At 34.1% G+C, this 19,009-nt stretch overlaps 1 protein-coding gene across 1 annotated transcript in view; it reads left to right on the top strand.

The window, feature by feature from the left end:
• FAM118B (family with sequence similarity 118 member B) overlaps positions 1-19,009 on the top strand; it is a 96,409-nt gene that overhangs the window by 32,630 nt on the left and 44,770 nt on the right. The gene's annotated exons all lie outside the window — the stretch shown is intronic.

Below are 19,009 nucleotides of genomic sequence, written 5' to 3' on the forward strand. Positions count from 1 at the left end.
AGCAAAGCAATATTAGTAATAAAATTATACTTCAAGTGCCTTAGCTTCTAAATTCATAAAGGAAAAATTAACTGAATTATCTGAAGGCAAAGACATCAATAAAATAATGGTAGGAGATTTTAATGCCCCTCTTAGTTTTGGATAAATCTAAATAGAAGGGAAAATGTAACATTGAATAAATTATTGGAGAAACTACAGCTAAAAAATTTATCATGTCTCCTAAATGGGACTGCTAAAAATATCCCCCCCTTTTTTTTCCAGCACTACCACACTTTTATAGAGATTGACCATTAGAGCAAAGATATTGTAAATAAATCTCAGAAAGGAGAAAGAGTAAACATATCCTTTACAAACCATAACACAATAAAAATAGTAATTAGTTCAGGCTGTACAAGAGAGATTCAGACACAAATGGAGACTTACCAGTGAATTCCTAAGTAATGAATGGGTCCAAGAATATATCATAGAAACATTAATTATGTGAAAGAAGATGATGATGATGAAGAAACATGCCAACATTTCTTGAATACAGCTAAAGTAGTCCTGGGGGGAGGGAAAGGAATTCTATCCTAAAAATATTAAAATTACAGGAAAAATATAGATAAACTAGAAACTCTTTAAAGAAACTCTTTAAAGGAACTATTAAAATGATAAATAAAATTAAAAGCTGGTTCTTTGAAAAAACTAATAAAATCCATAAACCTACCTGATTAATAATAGCTAGCATTTATCTCTGTGCTTTAATGGTTTGAAAGCATTTTTAAAATGTTAGCTCATTTGGTCTTTAAAACAGCCATTTAAGGTAGGTGCTATTGTTATCCATATTTTATATATGATGAAATGGAAGTCCAATGAATTTAAGTGATTTGTTCAGTCACATATCTAGGGAATGACTGAGGCAGTATTCTGACTCAGGTCTTCTAAGTCTTACGCCCTGCTCTGTCTACTCTCAACTCTCTGTCTACTGTGACATGTCAGTAAATAGAAACAATCAATGTGAAATCACAGTAAAACCAAAAGAAATTAAAAGAATAATTGGAATCTACTGTGCATGGTTATATGCTACCAAAACTGAGGATACAAATGAAATAAATAAATGCATTAAAAAATATTAAATACTCAAACCAATGGGACTAAATAGTGATCTTAAATAATCCATTCTCAGAAAAAGAAATAGAGGGCGGCCAGGTAGCACAGCAAGTAAGAGCACCGGCCCCAGAGTCGGGATGACCTGGGATTGAATCCGGGCTCAGACACTTAGCACCCACCCAGAAACACCTGGCCGTGTAACCTTGAGCAAGTTACTTAACCCTAGTTGCTTAGGGGCGGCCAGGTGGCGCAGTGAGTAAGAGCACTGACCCCAGAGTCGGGATGATCTGGGATTGAATCCGGGCTCTGAAACTTAGTACCACACCCAGAAATAACTGGCCGTGTAACCTTGAGCAAGTTACTTAACCCCAATTGCTTAAAAAAAAAAAAAAAAGCTAAAGAACAAATATCACCATTACTACACAAATTATTTTCAGAAATTTTACCAGATTACTTGGATAAAGCATAGAAATATAGACTGATATAAGTATCAATTAAAAAAAATTTAGATCGTGTTAGACTTCAGCAAGTCATTCATTCAAGAAATCATTCAGGGGGCAGCGGCTAAGTAGCGCAGTGAATAGAGCACCAGCCCTGGAGTCAGGAGGACCTAGGTTCAAATCTGGACTCAGACATTTAACACTTACTAGCTGTGTAACCTTGGGCAAGTCACTTAATCTCAATTGCCCTATCTTCCCCCCCCCAAAAAAAAAAAAAGAAATCATTCACTGTCACTAAATTGGATATATACCAGAGAAGCAAGTATAGTTGAACATTAGGACAACGATTATATTAGATTTTAATCACATTAAAAACAAATATGCATAACAACATAACTATCTCAGTTGATACATAAAAGACATTTGTTAAAGTATAATACTCATTTAGGATTGAAACCCTACAAAATATTAGCATTTTTTAATATAAAAAGTATGTAAAACCAAAAACAAGCATGATATGCTTTGGGGATGTAACAAGCTTTCTCAATTAGCTACAGGGGTAAAACAAGGATGCCTACTTTTCCCACTGTTATATAGTTCTGGAAATGATAGCAATAGAAATAATATGAAATAGAAATAATAAAAAATAATAATAAAAATGATAGCAAGAGAAAGAAAGAAAGGCATAAAGATAAACAAAGAGGAGAAAAACTATTTGCTGATGAAATTGTGGTTTGTTTTGAAGATCTAGGGGATCTACAGAAATTCTCATTGAGAGAAGTTTCATCAAAATTGCCAGCTACAAAATAAGCCCTCAACAACAACAAATACCACCAGCATCTCTGTATAATGGAAGAAGTGAAAAGAATAAGCATTTATTTGGCATCTAGTATGTTGTAGATATTTTGTTAAACAATTTACAAGTATTACTTCATTTGAGCCTCACATTAATTTGATTCTGTTATTCTTTCCGTTTTACCATTGAGAAAATTGAGGCAAAAAGAGCTTAAATGACTCACCTAGGGTCACATATTTGTAAGTATCTGAGGCTGGGTTATGTATAATAATAATAATAATAAAATCCAAAAAGCAATAATAAAGGGAAATCCCATTCCACATAACTGTGAAATAAAGTATCTGGGGATCATTCTACCAAAGCACAGAAAATTCTTGTATAAGTTAAATTACAATATGTTCCTTAATGAAATAAAGAATAAGTTAAATAGCTATAGGAATACTCAATGCTCATGGCTAGGCTGTGTCAATATAATTTTTAAAAACAATGCTACCAAAAAAGTTTTTTTTGCCTTTTTGGAGGGCAATTGGGGTTAAGTGACTTGCCCAAGGTCACACAGCTAATTTTTGTGTCAAGTGTCTGAGGCCGGATTTGAACTCAGGTCCTCCTGACTCCAGGGCCAGTGCTCTATTCACTGTGCCACCTAGCCGTCCCCCATGTACAGTTTTAATGCTATGTTAATGATATTGCCAAAGGGTTGCTTTACAGAACTCAAAATAACATCAAAATTCATTATCTTTTAATTGTGTTAATTATATGAAAGAATGCTCCACGTCACTAGTAATAAGAAAAAATACAAATCAAAACAACCCTGAGATTTCACTTTACACCCTGAAAATTGGCAAAGATGATGAAAGATGCAAATATTTAGTTTTGGAGGGGATGATGATAACAACAAATAGTATTTATGTTACATGAACTTTTCTAAGCATTTTACAAAATATCTTATATCCTTACAGCAGTCCTGGGAAGTAGGTACTACTATTATCTTCGTTTTATAGTTGAAGAAGTAAGCAAGCAGATTAAGTGGACTTACTTAAGGTCATACTGGGAAGATAGTACAAACAAACAAAAACTAGTCTTGTCTTCAAGGAACTTGCATTCTAAAAGGCAAAGCTGTACATGGAGGAGAGTAAGGTTAGGGGATGGAGAAGTTTGTGGTATAAGGATATGATAAAGAAATCTAGAGTACAGCCTAGTGGGAAATAAAGAGGTGGTTGTCCTGAGTACTCTCCTTAGAGGTTCAAAGAAGAGCCATCCAATCAGTTGGAAGGGCCACAGGATGTGTAAATGTATTCCAGGTATAAATTTCAGAACTGAAATGATCTAGGTTGAAAAGGTTTCTAGGGCATGTTCCAGAAGTCTGGATTTCAGCTGTGATATTCATACAATGCTGTGTTCTCAATTTGTTATTAATAATACTGTTAACCCAGTCCTTAAATATAACATTTTGACTTTCCATATAAGCAACCCAAAACCTGGTAGAAGTGCTTATATGTTCAATTGTTAAGGAACAAATTGCTGTTATAGGGAAGACACTCTCTTCAACTCTGATATTTTTTAACATGTATCCAGCAGAATGCCAAAATTGCCAGATAAATACACAAGTGTTTTATTGGTGGAGTTGTGAATCATTACAACCTTTTGGGTTCTTTATTTTTTTTTTATAAAATAATATTTTTTTTTACCTAATTACATGTAAAGACAATGTTTAACATTCATTTTTTCAAAAATTTTGAGTTCCAATTTTCCTTTCTTACCCTACTCCCCTTTGGTAAGCAACTTGATAAAGGTTATACATATGCAGACATGCAAAACATTTCCATATTAGTCATATTGTGAAAGAAGACACAGACCTAAGGGGAAGGGGGGGGAACCTGTGAAAAAATAAAGAAAATGAAAACGAATATGCCTTGATCTGTATTCAGACTCCATCAGTTTTTTTTCTCGGGATTTGGATAACATTTTTCATCATGAATCCTTTGAAGTAGTCTTGGATCATTGAATTGCTGAGAAGAATTAAGTCATGGTTGATCATCACACAGTACTGCTATTACTGTGTACAATGTTCTGCTGGTTCTGCTCACTTCACTTTGCATTAGTTCATGTGAGTCTTTACAAGTTTTCTGAAAGCAGCCTATTATTCCATTACTATCATATGTCACAACTTGTTCAACCATATTGTAAAGAAGAATTAGAACCAAGGGGAGAAACCACGAGAAAGAAGAAACAAAAAAGAGAGAGAGAGCAGATAATATGCTTTGATCTGCTTTCAGACTCCATGGTTCTTTTCCTGGATGTGGATAGCATTTTCCATCGTGAATCTTTTGGAGTTGTCTTAGGTACTTGCATTGCTAAGAAGAGATAAGTCTGTCAAAATTAATCATTGCAAAGTATGGCTGTTACTGTGTATAATGTTCTTCTGGTTCTGCTCACTTCACTCAGCATCAGTTCATATAAGACTTTCCAGGTTTATCTGAAGACCACCTACTCTTCATTTCTTATAACACAATGGTATTCCCATTATATTTATATACCCAACTTGTTCAGCCATTCGCCAACTCAATTTCCAATTTTTTGCCACTACAAAAAGAGCTACTGTAAATATTTTTGTGCATGTGGGTCTTTTTCAAATTTGTATGATGTCTTTGAGATACAGACCTAGAAGTGGTATTGCTGGGTCAAAGGGTATGCATATTTTTATAGCCCTTTGGAGATAATTCCAAATTATCCTCCAGAATGGTTAGATAAATTCACAACTCCACCAACAATGCATTAATGTCCCAGTTTTCCCTTGTCTTCTCCAGCATTTATCATTTTCCTTTTCTGTTACTTTAGCCAATCTGGTATGTGTGATGTGTTACCTCAGAGTTGTTTTGATTTGCATTTCTCTAATTAATAATGATGTGGAGCATTTTTTTCATATGACTATAGATAGCTTTAATTTCTTCATCTGAAAATGACTTATATTATAAATTTGATGCAGTTCTTTATGTATTTGAGAAATGAGGCCTTTATCAGAGACACTATATAAAATTTTTCTCAGCCTTCTTTCCTTCTAATCTTGGTTTGCATTGATTTTGTTTGTACAAAACCTTTTCAGTTTAACATAATCAAAATTATCCATTTTACATTTCATGATGTTTTCTATCTCTTGTTTGGTCATAAATTCTTTCTTTCTCCATAAATTTGACAGGTAAAATATTCCTTGCTCTCCTAATTTGCTTAAGGTATCACCCTTTATGTCTAAAGCATTTGACCTCTTCTTGGTATATGGTGTGAGATGTTGGACTATACCTAGTTTCTGTCATGCTGTTTTCCAGTTTTTCCAGCAATTTTTGTCAAATAATGAGTCCTTTCTTGTCCCAAAAGCTAGGGTCTTTGGATCTATCAAACACTAAAGTACTGTGGTCATTTCCTATTGTGTCTTGTGTACCTAATCTACCCCACCGATCCACCACTTTATTTCTTAGCCCTAACCAGATAAGTTTTGATTATTACCACTTTATAATACAGTTTGAGATCTGGCACAGTTAGCCCATCTTCTTTCACATTTGTTTTCATTAATTCCCTTGATCTTCTTGACTTTTTGTCCTTCCAGATAAAATTATTACAACCTTTTTGGAAAGTGGTTTGGAATTATGCAAAGAAAGGAATTAAACTGTCCTCATCCTTTGACCAGGGATTCTGCTACTAGACTTACACCACAAGGAGGCAATGGATAAGAAGAAATCCCTTTGTAAACCAAAATATAGCAACATTTTTTGTGATAGATGCCCATAGATATTGCATTTATTGCAATATATGTATGTAATTAAATATTACTGTGCATGATGAATGTGATAAATATAGAGAATCATGGGAAGGGTTACATGAATCACTACAATGAAGTCATCAGTCAAGAAAACAATACACTACAAGAATGTTGTTGACTACAAGAATGTGAAAGGAAATAACAATCACCAAAAAATCAGAAATGAATGCTAGAAAATTACAAAGAATGAGTATGGCTACAAAAGAGATTTGGGAAAACATTACCTACCTGCTCTTTTGCAGAGGAAGTTCTGATGTTTTGTTTTTTTTTTTAAAAACAACCTAATGATTTAAATAAAAACTTTCCAAAAAAAGGGAGGGAGGGGAAAAACTAGGATGGGGGGATAGTGGGTGCCTTAGCTTTTGCCTCTTAGATAATTGCAGAATGACTGAATAAACTACATTCAGATGCAGTGAAATATTTTTGTGCCTGAAGAAATTACTAAAAGATGTATTCTCAAAGATTCCATGATAGTGGATATCATGGAATATCAAAGATATCATGAAGTGATACATACCTACAGAGTGTAGGGAACAGAACCAAGAAAACAGATTATACAGGGACAACAATATTATAAAGAAAACAACTTTGAAGGACAAGAACTCTGATCAAAGCACTGACCAAATAATGTTTCCAAAGGGCTTATGATGAAGCATTTTACCCACCATCTCACAGAGCAGTAGCAATAATGGACACAAACTGCAGAGGCATATATTTTTGGACATAACTACTGTATAGATTTATTTTGCTTGACTATGCTTATTAAAAAGTGTTTTTTAATTTCCCTTTTTTTGTTCTCACTTAACGTAGAGAAATGTGAGAAGAGGGAGATTAGCAATGATGATGAAGAAAAATTAACATTTTTTTTTAATGCAAAGGAGAGAATAAAAAAATTTGTAAGGAAGCACAGACAAATAGAATCATTTGAAGGCAATGGCAAGGATAGATAGACGTGTGTGTGTGAGTGTACCTTATATATAGCAATGTTTTATGAAATAGAAATTCATGGTATTATATAAAATCCTTCTATGTGTGTGAATAGATACTCCCTGATTAGCATTTAAGTGCAGAATAAAAGTAACATTCTTTAAAAGCTAAAAAAAAAAAAACCCTAAGCGTTAAAACTAAGTAATAAAAGTCTATACATTGATATAAAGGTAATTCACTTACAAAAAGAATTTTAATTACTACTGCATAAATTAATATTGCCAAATATTTTTTTTTATTTATGACTGATAAAATGTTAAACTGACCTGTTATGTGTCTTCCTAAGATTCAAAGATTTTAGTATTCTGCCTTTTGAAATTAATGGTATTAAGCCTCTAATCATTTGAGAATTTGGTTTATATGCACACTCTGTGGAGAGAAGTTTCAGTTGGTAAAAAAAGTGGCTTGTGTCTTTGTCAATGTGAATTTTAAACACATGTTACTTTTGATTCTGCAATTTAGACCAGTTTCTTCTTTAGTCCTAAGGATAATTCAGTGTGGCAGCAATAGAAGACTGAAATTGGGTTTGATATTCTGGCTAAATCAAACCATTTTGACCTTCATTATGGCTAAAAAATCTTCCCTTCCATCTTCAAATTCTGCTTATACAAGGAACATTTAAGAAGGAAGTCTTCCCATATTTCTCTCCAAAGATTGCTATTTCCCAGATTGGTTGGTAATCACTTTTAAGTTTATCAGATTTAATGACTGAAAATAGAAGTTCATAGAAATATGGAAAGTTTCATATTAAGTGATGTAAAGCAAAATAAACATAACCAAGAAAACGATATACACAGTTTTTACAACCATGTAAACGAAAAAATTACTGGAAAGAGGTTGAACTCTTGAGTATTGGGAAACTTGAAAGTTCCAGAGAAGAGTATCATTATTCCACCTTCATGGAAGAAAGTTGGGGGAACCAGTAGAGTAGAATATTGTATACATTGTCAGATGCAGTTATTAAATTGACTATTTTTGCTTAATTATTTTTCTTTGGCTCTGACCCAAGGTTAAAAAATTATGTAAAGACAGAAGATATCAATAAAAAGTTTTTTGTTAAAAGTCTGCTTCCTTAGCAACATAACTTATTTTTAGGAAATAACCTATCAGAAGGAATGTAAGAGGGGAAGCAGTGATAAAGAGGGAAATGATCACTCTTTTTTTTTTTTTTTGAGGGGGGAAGGCAGGACAGTTGGGCTTAACTGACTTGCCCAGGGTCACAGGGCTAGTAAGTGTTAAGTGTCTGAGGGCAGATTTGAACTGAGGTCCTCCTGATTCCACGGCTGGTGTTCTGTTCACTGCGCCACCTAGCTTCTCCGTAATCACTTTTCTTAAGGTAAAATCACCAACACTATCCCAAATCATATTTGAATTTGGGTATTTTGTACTTCCTTTTAGAAACAAGTTATCTCTGTGAGCATGATTTTTCAGTCTGTCTTTGTAACTTATAATGCACATTTACAAACTATATCTGATCTCTGACAGGAGGCAGATATAGTATTATTACACCAATGGAAGAATAGTATCTCAGGACTTTGGACTATAGGTTTCTTATAGCAATTTATAGGGACAGATATTCTTTTTGTCTCTTAAGTTATTTTTCCTCATTTTAATCAGATCTTTTCAGTCTTTGCTGAAGCAATACCAGAAACCAGTGGAATCATTCTCTGGCATTTGCTTTATTAGAGAATGGATTGAAACATCTTTTTAGGAACTAGGATATGACATGGGGATCTAACATTAGTGAGGACCCTGGTAAGAATAAAAAACTTGAAGATGAAGCTAGGGACAATCTTTTTTAACTACTAGAAAATACAGAGATTGATCCCAGACAGAAGACCCAGAGAAGTTAAAATATGGGTATCTTTTTATTTAGAAACAATTCTTAATGTGGTTGGGGCAGAGTGGATGCAAAAGCTGAAACAGACCATTTTAACACATACAGATGTGTAAAACCAAATCAAATTCATCATTTATTAAAATAGAGTTTCCTACAATTCACTAACTATGAACAAACTTGCTGAGTCCTGAGAGCATATAGCTCCCTATCCTATACCACCCATACATTTGCCAAAGTCAAATGGTTGAAATAAGTCTAAAACCCCCCAAGTAAACGAGAATGTGATATATGATTGCAGTTTAAATCTCATTCTAAATTGGAAAGTGATCATTCTCTTCCTTGATGCTTAACTCCTATCATAGAATTTATCCAGGTCAAACAAACGACTTTTTAATTATTTTCAGTATGCCCTTTTTTGGAAATTTGCTCTTTGTCCATATGTTCCCTATAAAGCAGGAAGTATAGCACTTTTCCAAGGTGTTTGTCCTTCCTGGGAAAATGCCATCATTGTGAACTTTTTTCACTATTTGAATTATTCTGCTCTCCCAAAACAAAAAAAAACAACTTGTGCTTTAATTCATATTTTGCATGTTAACTACTTTTTTAGTTGAAAATATAGATATAGCATAAATAAGTTAAAAGGAATATAGCTAAAAATAAGGAAAACAGGCTAGTCATAGTCCTTGCCCACTCAAAGTGGAAAGAAGCCAGATTTTGTTATTTTTAGGACTGAGCCCACATTGTTCAAGCCATTTCAGATGTGTGATCTCTATCAATGATGTGAAACTCAAGTAGGAATGTATCTTTGCAGGCCTGCATGTTGTATTAGAAAGCCACAAATTAATATTATCTTTGTTCTACCATTGCTTTATTTAGTTAAACATTTCACAATTACATTTTAATCTGATTTAGGTTATGCCAAGAGTTTGTCACCTCTTATGTATATGTATGTACATAATCACAATCTACATAAGCTGTTATCAAAGTTGGCCTTGGAATTATAAAACTAGAATCTGCTATGGAACCACATGTTTTAAAATCTGCATTATCCCCAGCTTGTAGGTAAAATAGAATTTCATCTACTCATATAGTCTTTCCTGTCTCATTCCTGAATTTATTAACATGTTTTTCCTGGAAGACTCTCCTCGATTTCTCCCTTTTCCTCATCTATCAGATATTGAGTTTCATTTCTATGAAGTAGATGAATTTTAAAATACAAAAACAAGAACTTTTGTAAAATCTGAGACCTTTAAAAAGAAAAAGGAAAATATGTAAATGTGATTGCTGTTCTTTTTCTTGGGATTTACCAAGTGTCTGGCTTAATTTTCTTCTTGTATTGTCCTTTGAAGGATTTCTCAGTGGCTTAGCAGTAATTGGAAATACAACCATAGGTAACAGCTTTTGTTTTATTTTTACAAGGTTTTGTTGATATTATATTTATATATAACATTTATAATATTTATTATGAAGAGCTATCTCATTCCCATATGGCAAATAGTACTTTTAGAGAGGAAAAAAAGTCAACACAACTGATTGATACATTGAAAAAGCCCCAAAACACATGCAACATGTAACTCCTGTGGACATTCCACCTTCCTTCATTTGATTTCCACTTGAGCCTTAATTTTACGTTTACTTTTTAATTTTTTTGGTGTGTCCTTCCACTTACATTGCATATATTGTTTTCTTAGCTATACTTACTTTACTCTGCAGCAGTTTATATGGATCTTCATCACACACTTCATTTCTTATAGCACAGTAGTATTCCATTACATTCTTGTATCACAGTTTGTTTTGCCACTCACCAATCAATGAGCATCTATTTTGTTTCTAATTCTTAGCTATCACAAAAAGTGAGGCTATAAATATTTTAGAGTATATGGGGCCTTTTTTTTTTAATGTGTTGGAACACTTTGCAGGTCATCTTTTGAGAACTATTTGTTTATGTCTTTAGACCATTTATATATTGGAAATGGCTACTAATCTTATCTAACTAGCTATTGATTGTTTATATATCTTGGATACCAGATCCTTACTAGAAAAATTTGACATAAGTGTTTTTTTTTCCCATTCATCCACTTACTTTCTTTTCCTAGATGCATTAATATTGTCTATACAGAAACTATTAAGTAATCAAAGTTATCTCTTTGATTTCTTGTAATGCTTGTAATGTTTCTTGTTTACTTAAGAATACATCTCTTGGGGCTGCTAGGTGGCCCAGTGAATAGAGCACTGGCCCTGGAGTCAGGAGGACCTGAGTTCTAATCTGGCCTCAGACACTTAACACAAAACTAGCTGTGTGACCTTGGGCAAGTCACTTAACCCCAATTGCCCTCCAAAAAGCAAAAAAAAAAAAAAAATACATCTCATACCCATAGCTGCCAGAAGTACATGATTTAATTTTTTATTAGTGTGATCTTTTATATTGAAGTCATGTGTCTGTTTACATTGTATTGTGAAATGTGGTATGAGGTGTTAGTCTATGCCTAATTTCTGTCAGACTGCTATCCAGTTTTCCCAGCAGTTTTTATTAAATAGGGACTTTTTCCCTAGGTAATTTATGTTTTCTACTTTATCAAACAATAGGTTATTGAGTTGCATTTTTTCTCAGTCTCCCTTGTGTGATCTGTTCTCAATCTATCTCTTTTACCAATAGCAAATGGTTTTGATAACTGCTTCTTTATAATATAGTTTGATGTGTGGAGGTGCTCTTCTCTCTTTTTCCTTATTTCTTTTTACCATTTCCCTTAACATTCTATATCTTTTGTTTTTCCAAATGAATCTTGTTTTTTCTTATCAAGATCTGTGAAGTTTCCTCTTGGTAATTTGATTGATACAGCATTAAAAGTGTAAATTAATTTTGGTAGCAGTGTCATTTTCATTATATTGGCATGAGTTAGCTATGAGCACCTAATATTACTTCAGCTATTTAGGTTCTTTAATTCTTTAAGGAGCACTTTGTAATTGAATCTATACATGTCTTTTGTGTGCTTTGGGAGGTTGATCCTCAGATAATTTTATGCATTTTGTAGTTATTTGGAATGGGATTTCACTTTCTATTATTTCTTCTTGTATTTTGTTGTTATAGAGAAATGCTGTCAAATTTTACTTTAGTTACACAAAAACCAAATTTCTCAAAGGTGGAATCAATTATTGCAATAGGAATGCTAATAGTTACTCTCAGTGTAATCCTAAATGTGATTTTCCCGATTAGCTTTGAGGTTCTTCAGGAGTAATTGAGTATTGTTTTAAGGTGAACTCTTTAACAGGAAAGGAAGGAAGGAAGGAGAAAAAAGAACATGACTTTATTTCCTTTCTGAAAGCAGAAACACAATGAAAGAAATAAAATATTATTTAATCTTAATTGCCATTAGGGAATATATTTGAGTTTGTATAAATGTTCTGGGAGTTAAAGTAAAGATGTTCCATCTGAACATCTAGAATGGGTGTGTGTGTGTGTGTTCAAGTGTAGTATGACCACATTGGAATAGTTCTGATAAACAGTATAAATGAAACATTGAAATAAATGAAAGTTAATTGAAAAACAACTTATTTAAACCAAATGGCACAATAAAAAGAAAGAATCAGACAGCATAAGTGCAGTAATAGATTTCAAATACTTGGCCATCTGTCAGAAATGGACTCCAGCAAAATAGGGTTATATCTTCACTGGAAGTAGTACAAGCTGTGTCTGGATGTTGGTAGATTCATGGTGATGATTGATGGAATATGAAAGGGACAAATGCAAGTGATTATCATCAAGAGAAAAAAATAGTTCATCCAGTCTTTCTAAATGATTGACCACCATTAAGAAATGATCTTATCATTCAATTGTATGTGATCTAAGTACAAACCACTATGTAGAAGTAATCCAAAGACATCAGTCCTGGCATTCCCATAGAGATATACATAGAAGAACAAAAAGAAAAGAATAATGGTGTGTCATTTGTCAAGATTCTAAATCTTTTTTTTTTTTTTAAATCAATTGGGGTTAAGTAACTTACTCAAGGTTACACAGCCAGTTATTTTGTGTGGGTGCCAAGTATCTGAGGCCAGAACCGATCCCGGGTCTCCCAACGCCGGGGCGGCGCTCTTACTCACTGCATCACCTGGCCACCCTGGATTCTAAATCTTTTAAAAATTCCCTGGAAACTAAGAGCATACTTTAAGTAGCAAAATGCTAATAACTGTTTAATAGAATTGAGGTCAGTGACTGCCAAGCCTTTTATTTTTTTATTATTAATTTGTTTACTTTTAGTTTACAAGATTTAGTTCTACAATCCCTTGAGTTTCAAATTTTCTCCCTCTTCCTCCTCCCTCTCCCCCACTCCCCCATGGCGGCATGCAATTAAACATAGGATCTGCAAATACCTTCACATTAAACATTAGTCAGGTTGTAAAGAAAGATGGTAACTGATGGAATGAACATTGGAAAGAGGAAACAAAACAAGAAAAAGAGAGCAGGTAGTTGGTTTCAATCTGCATTCAAACTCTGTATTTCTGTCTCTGGATGTGGACATCTCTTTCCATCCTGAGTCTTTTGGAGTTGCCTTATAACCTTGCATTGCTGAGAAGAGCCCAATTTATCAAAATTGGTTGTCACACATATGCTGTGTCTGTAATTGTGTACAAATTTCTCCTGGTTCTGCTCTTCTCACTCATCATTAGTTTGTGTAAGTCAGATTATTATGAAGTCTATCTGCTTCTCATTTCTTATAGAACAATAGTATTCCATTATATTCATATACCACAAGTTGTTTAGCCATTCTCCAATTGATGGGCATCCCCTTGATTTCCAATTCCTTGCCACTACAAAAAGAGCTGCTATAAATATTTTTGTACATACAGGTCTTCCTTCCACTTCCATGATCTCTTTGGGATACAACCCTATAAGTGTTTTTGCTGTGTCAAAGGGTATATATTTATTTATAGCCCTTTGGGCATAGTTCCAGATTACTCTCCAGAATGGTTGAATCAGTTCACAATTCCACCAACAATGCATTAGTGTTCCAATTTTTCTGCATCCTCTCCAGCATTTATCATTTTCCTGTTTTGTCATCTTAGCCAGTCTGACCAGTGAGATATGTTACCTCAGATGTGATACCTTTTGATTTGCATTTCTCTGATCAGTAGTGATTTAGAGCATTTTTTTATGTGCTTATAGATATCTTTAATTTTTTCCTCTGAAAACTGCCTGTTCATATTCTTTGACCATTTATTAATTGGGGACTGACTTGTATTCTTACAGATTTGACTCAATTCTCTGTATATTTTAGAAATGAGGCCTTTATCAGAGACACTGATTGTAAAAATTCTTTACCAATTTTCCACTTCCCTCTTAATCTTAGTAACATTGGTTTTATTTGTACAGAAGCTTTTCAATTTAATGTAACCAAAATTATCCATTTTGCATTTTATTTTATTTTATTTTTTAAAAGCAATCAGGGTTAAGTAACTTGCTCAAGGTTACATGGCCAGTTATTATTTCTGGGTGTGGTGCTGAGTATCTGAGCCCGGATTTGATCCAGGTCATCCCGACACTGGAGCCAGTGCTCTTACTCGCTGAGCCACCTGGCCGCCCCTAAGCAATTGGGGTTAAGTAACTTGCTCAAGGTTACACGGCCAGGTGTTTCTGGGTGGGTGCTAAGTGTCTGAGCCCGGGATTCGATCTCCAGGTCTTCTCAACACTGGAGCCGGTGCTCTTACTTGCTGTGCTACCTGGCCTCCCCATTTTGCATTTTATAATGCTCTCTAACTCTTGTTTCATCATGAAGTCTTCCCTTCTCCATAGATCTGACAGGTAAACTATCCCTTGCTCTCCCAGATTGCTTTTGTCAGCCTTTATACCTAGATCATACACCCATTTTGACTTTATTTTGGTGTACGGTGTTAGATATTGGTCTGTGCCCAATTTCTGCCATACTGTGTTCCAGTTTTCCCAGACTGCTATTTTTTATAATGCAGATTAAAATCTGGTATGGCCAGGCCACCTTCCCTAGCATTTCTTTTCATTAATTCCCTTGATATTCTGGACCATTTGTCCTTCCAAATTAATTTTGTTACTATTTTTTCTAGTTCTATAAAATAAATTTTTGGTAGATTGGTATGTCACTAAACATGTAATTAATTTAGGTAAGATTGTCATTTTTATCATATTAGCTCAACCCAGCCATGAGCAACTGATGTTTTTCCAATTAGTTAGATCTGACTTTATTTGTGTGGAAAGTGTTTTGTAATTGTGTTCATATAAGCCCTGGGTTTGTTTTAGCAGGTAGATTCCCAAATATTTTATAATGTCTACAGTAACTTTAAATGGGATTTTTCTCTTGCTGTTGGATTTTGTTAGAAATATATAGGAATTCCAAGGATTTATGGGGGTTTATTTTATATCTAGTACCAAATTGAATAAGAGGGGTGATAGTGGATATCCTTGTTTCACCCTGATCTTATTGGAAATGCTTCTAACTTATCCCCATTACATATAATACTTGCTGATGGTTTTAGATAGATGCTACTTATTATTTTAAGGAAGACTCCATTTATTCCTATACTTTTTAGTGTTTTTAATAGGAATGGGTGTTATATTTTGTCAAAAGCCTTTTCTGCATCTATACTGATAATTATATGGTTTCTGCTAGTTTTCTTGTTGATATGATCAATTATACTGATAGTTTTCCTAATATTGAACCATCCTTGCATTCCTGGAGTAAATGCTACCTGATCAAAGTGTATTATTCTTGTGATAAGTTGCTGTAGTCTTTTTGCTAATATTTTATTTACAATTTTTGCATCTATATTCATGAAGGAAATTGGTCTATAATTTTCTTTTTCCATTTTGTCTCTTCCTGATTTAGGTATCAGTATCATATTTGTGTCACAAAAAGAATTTGGTAGGGCTCTTTCTTCACCAGTTTTCCCAAATAGTTTGTAAAGTATTGGAATCAATTGTTCTTTAAATGTTTGATAGAATTCGCTAGTAAATCCATCTGAACCTGGAGATTTTTTCCTAGGGAGTTCATTGATGGGTTGTTCAGTTTCTTTTTCTGAGATGGGGTTATTTAAGTAATTTACTTCCTCTTCAGTTAATCTGGGCAACTTATATTTTCGTAAATATTCGTCCATTTCACTAAGATTGTCAAATTTTATGTGCATACAATTGGGCAAAATAATTCTTAATTATTGTTTTAATTTCCTCTTCATTGGAGGTAGAGTTATCCTTTTCATTTTTGATGCTCATAATTTGATTTTCTTTTTTTATCATATTAACTAAAGATCTATCAATTTTGTTTTTTCTTTCATAAAACCAGCTCTTAGTTTTATTTATTAATTCAGTAGTTTTCTTCATTTCAATTTTATTCACCTCCCCTTTGGTTTTCATCATTTCTAATCTAGTATTTAATTGGGGATTTTCAATTAGTTCTTCTACCTTTTTGAGTTGTATGCCCAATTTATTGACCTCCGTTTTCTCTATTTTATTAATGTATTCATTCAGGGATATAAAACTTCCCCAAAAAACTGCTTTTGCTGCATCTGACAAGTTTTGGTATGTTGTCTCATTGTTGTCATTCTCTTGAAGGAAGTCACTTATTGTTTCTATAATTTCTTGTTTGACCCACTCATTCTTTAGGATGAAACTATTTAGTTTCCAGTTAGTTTTTAGTCTGTCTTTCCATGGCCCTTTATTACATATGATTTTTATTGCATCATGATCTAAGAAGGAGGCATTTAATATTTCTGTCTTTCTGCACTGAATTTTGAGGTTTTTATGCCCTAGTAGTGGTTGATTTTTGCATATGTGCCATGCACCTCCAAGAAAAAGGTATATTCCTTTTTATCCCCATTCAGTTTCCTCCCGAGATCTATCACATCCAGCCTCTCTAAAATTCTATTCACCTCCTTAACTTCTTTCTTCTTTATTTTGATGTTAGATTTATCAAATTCAGAGAAGGGGAAGATTGAGATCCCCCACTAGTATAGTTTTGCTATCTTATTTCTTCCTCTAATTCCCTTACCTTCTCCTCTAGGAATTTGGATGTTATACCACTTGGTGCATATATGTGAAGTAATGATGTTGCATCATTCTTTGGGAGGGAGGAGCAATTGGGGTTAAGTGACTTGCCCAAGGTCACACAGTTAGTTTTTAAGTTAAGTGTCTGAGGCTGGATTTGAATTCAGGTCCTCCTGACTCCAGGACCGGTGCTCTATTCACTGTCACCTAGCCACCCCTATATTGCTTCATTCTTGATGGTGCCTTTTAGCAAGATATAGTTTCCTTCCTTATCTCTTTTAATTAGATCTATTTTTGCTTCTGCTTTATCTGATAGGGAGCACTACCCCTGCTTTTTTTACGTTAGCGGAAGCGCAATATATTCTACTCCAGCCTTTTACCTTTACTCTGTGTGTATCCCCTTGTTTTACATGTGTTTCTTATAGACAGCATATTGTAGGATTGTGGTTTTTAATCCATTCTGCTATCTGCCTCCATTTTATGGGAGAGTTCATCCCATTCACATTCACAGTTATGATTACTATCTGTGTCTTTCCCTCCATCCTATTCCCTTCCCTGTTTATGTTTTTATTTCTTCCTTCTCCCTTCCCCTCCTTAAGAGTTTTTCTTTTGATCACTGTCTCCCTCAGTATTCCCTCCCTGTGCCCCCCCTTTACCTACCCTTTCCCCTTACTACTATTTCCCTCCCTTCTAACCCCCCCAACCCCCATTTTCCCCCCTTACCCTTTCCTACTCCCTGTAGGGCACAATAGATTTTTATACTTAACAAAGTATGTTATTCCCTCCTTGAACCCAAACCAATGAGAGTAAATTTCATACAGTGCTCCTCTCCCTCCCTCCTTTCCCTCTATTATAATGAGTTTTTGTGTCTTTTCACAGTAGAATCCTATTTTTTAACAGATTATCAGTCGTCATACTTCTCTAAAGCACATATTTTAATATAGGTTATGACCCTCACTTAAGATGTAAATTATATAAAGTTAATTGAGTAGGAGATATAACTATTGGGAAGGTGCTGATATGTGGTAAATAATGCATTTTGAAGAGAAAAATATTGCTGTATTATTTACCTCACTCAACAGAACATTTTATTGGAATAAATCTAAAGTGAATTTTAATGGGTCATATGATTTCTCTGGGCCTCAGTTTATTTATCTCTAAAATGAATGAGTTGGACTAAGGTTCATTCCAGCTTTAAAATTCTCTGACTTCATGAATTCTGTTTTCCTGTTGAATTTCAGTATAATATTAGAGAAACATTGTAATAAATTCCTGGTAAAACTGTACATCTTTGAACTTCAGAACATCTTTCATTTCATTGTTTTGACTAGTCTCTCCACTAATAGAGATTGCTACCTCTTCATCTACTCCACTTAAAACTACTAGCATATTTCTTGAACACAACAAACCATTTTCAGTCTCTTGGCCTTCACATAGCCTTTCTGTAGTGCCCTTAACATGCTGTCACCTCACTTCAGTCTCTCAGAATACCTAATTTGCTTCAAAACTCAATTCAGGTGGCACCTGCTAAACAAGACCTTTGTGACTTGGGGCACCTAGGTGGTACAGTGAATAGAACACTGGCCCTGGAGTCAGGAGGACCTGAGTTCAAATCTAGCCTGAGACACTTAACACATAGTAGCTGTGTGACCTTGGAAAAGTCACTTAAGCCCAATTGCCCTGCTTTCCCCCCTCCAAAAAGACCAAAATAAAACCAACAACAAAAATATCTTTGTGACTCTTACATTCCACTTATTAGTGTTTTTTTCCCTTCTCAAATTATTTTGCATTTACTTATCTGTACACATGTTGTATTCTCCAGTAAAATATAAATTCCTTGAAATTAAGTCAACAAATTTTTAAGTGTTTACTATGTTCTAGGCAATAAGTGTTGGGGTTACAAAAGAGGGATGAAACAGTTCTTGTCTTCAATGAACCCACTGTCTAATGGGGAGACAACCTGCAAACAACTACGTGTAAACTACACACACACACACACACACACACACACACACACACACACACACACACACAC

This window comes from Petaurus breviceps, unplaced genomic scaffold (genome assembly GCF_028583685.1).
Source record: "Petaurus breviceps papuanus isolate PSGF00001 unplaced genomic scaffold, PetGlider_PUasm1.0 91133, whole genome shotgun sequence".
Classification (NCBI taxonomy): domain Eukaryota; kingdom Metazoa; phylum Chordata; class Mammalia; order Diprotodontia; family Petauridae; genus Petaurus; species Petaurus breviceps.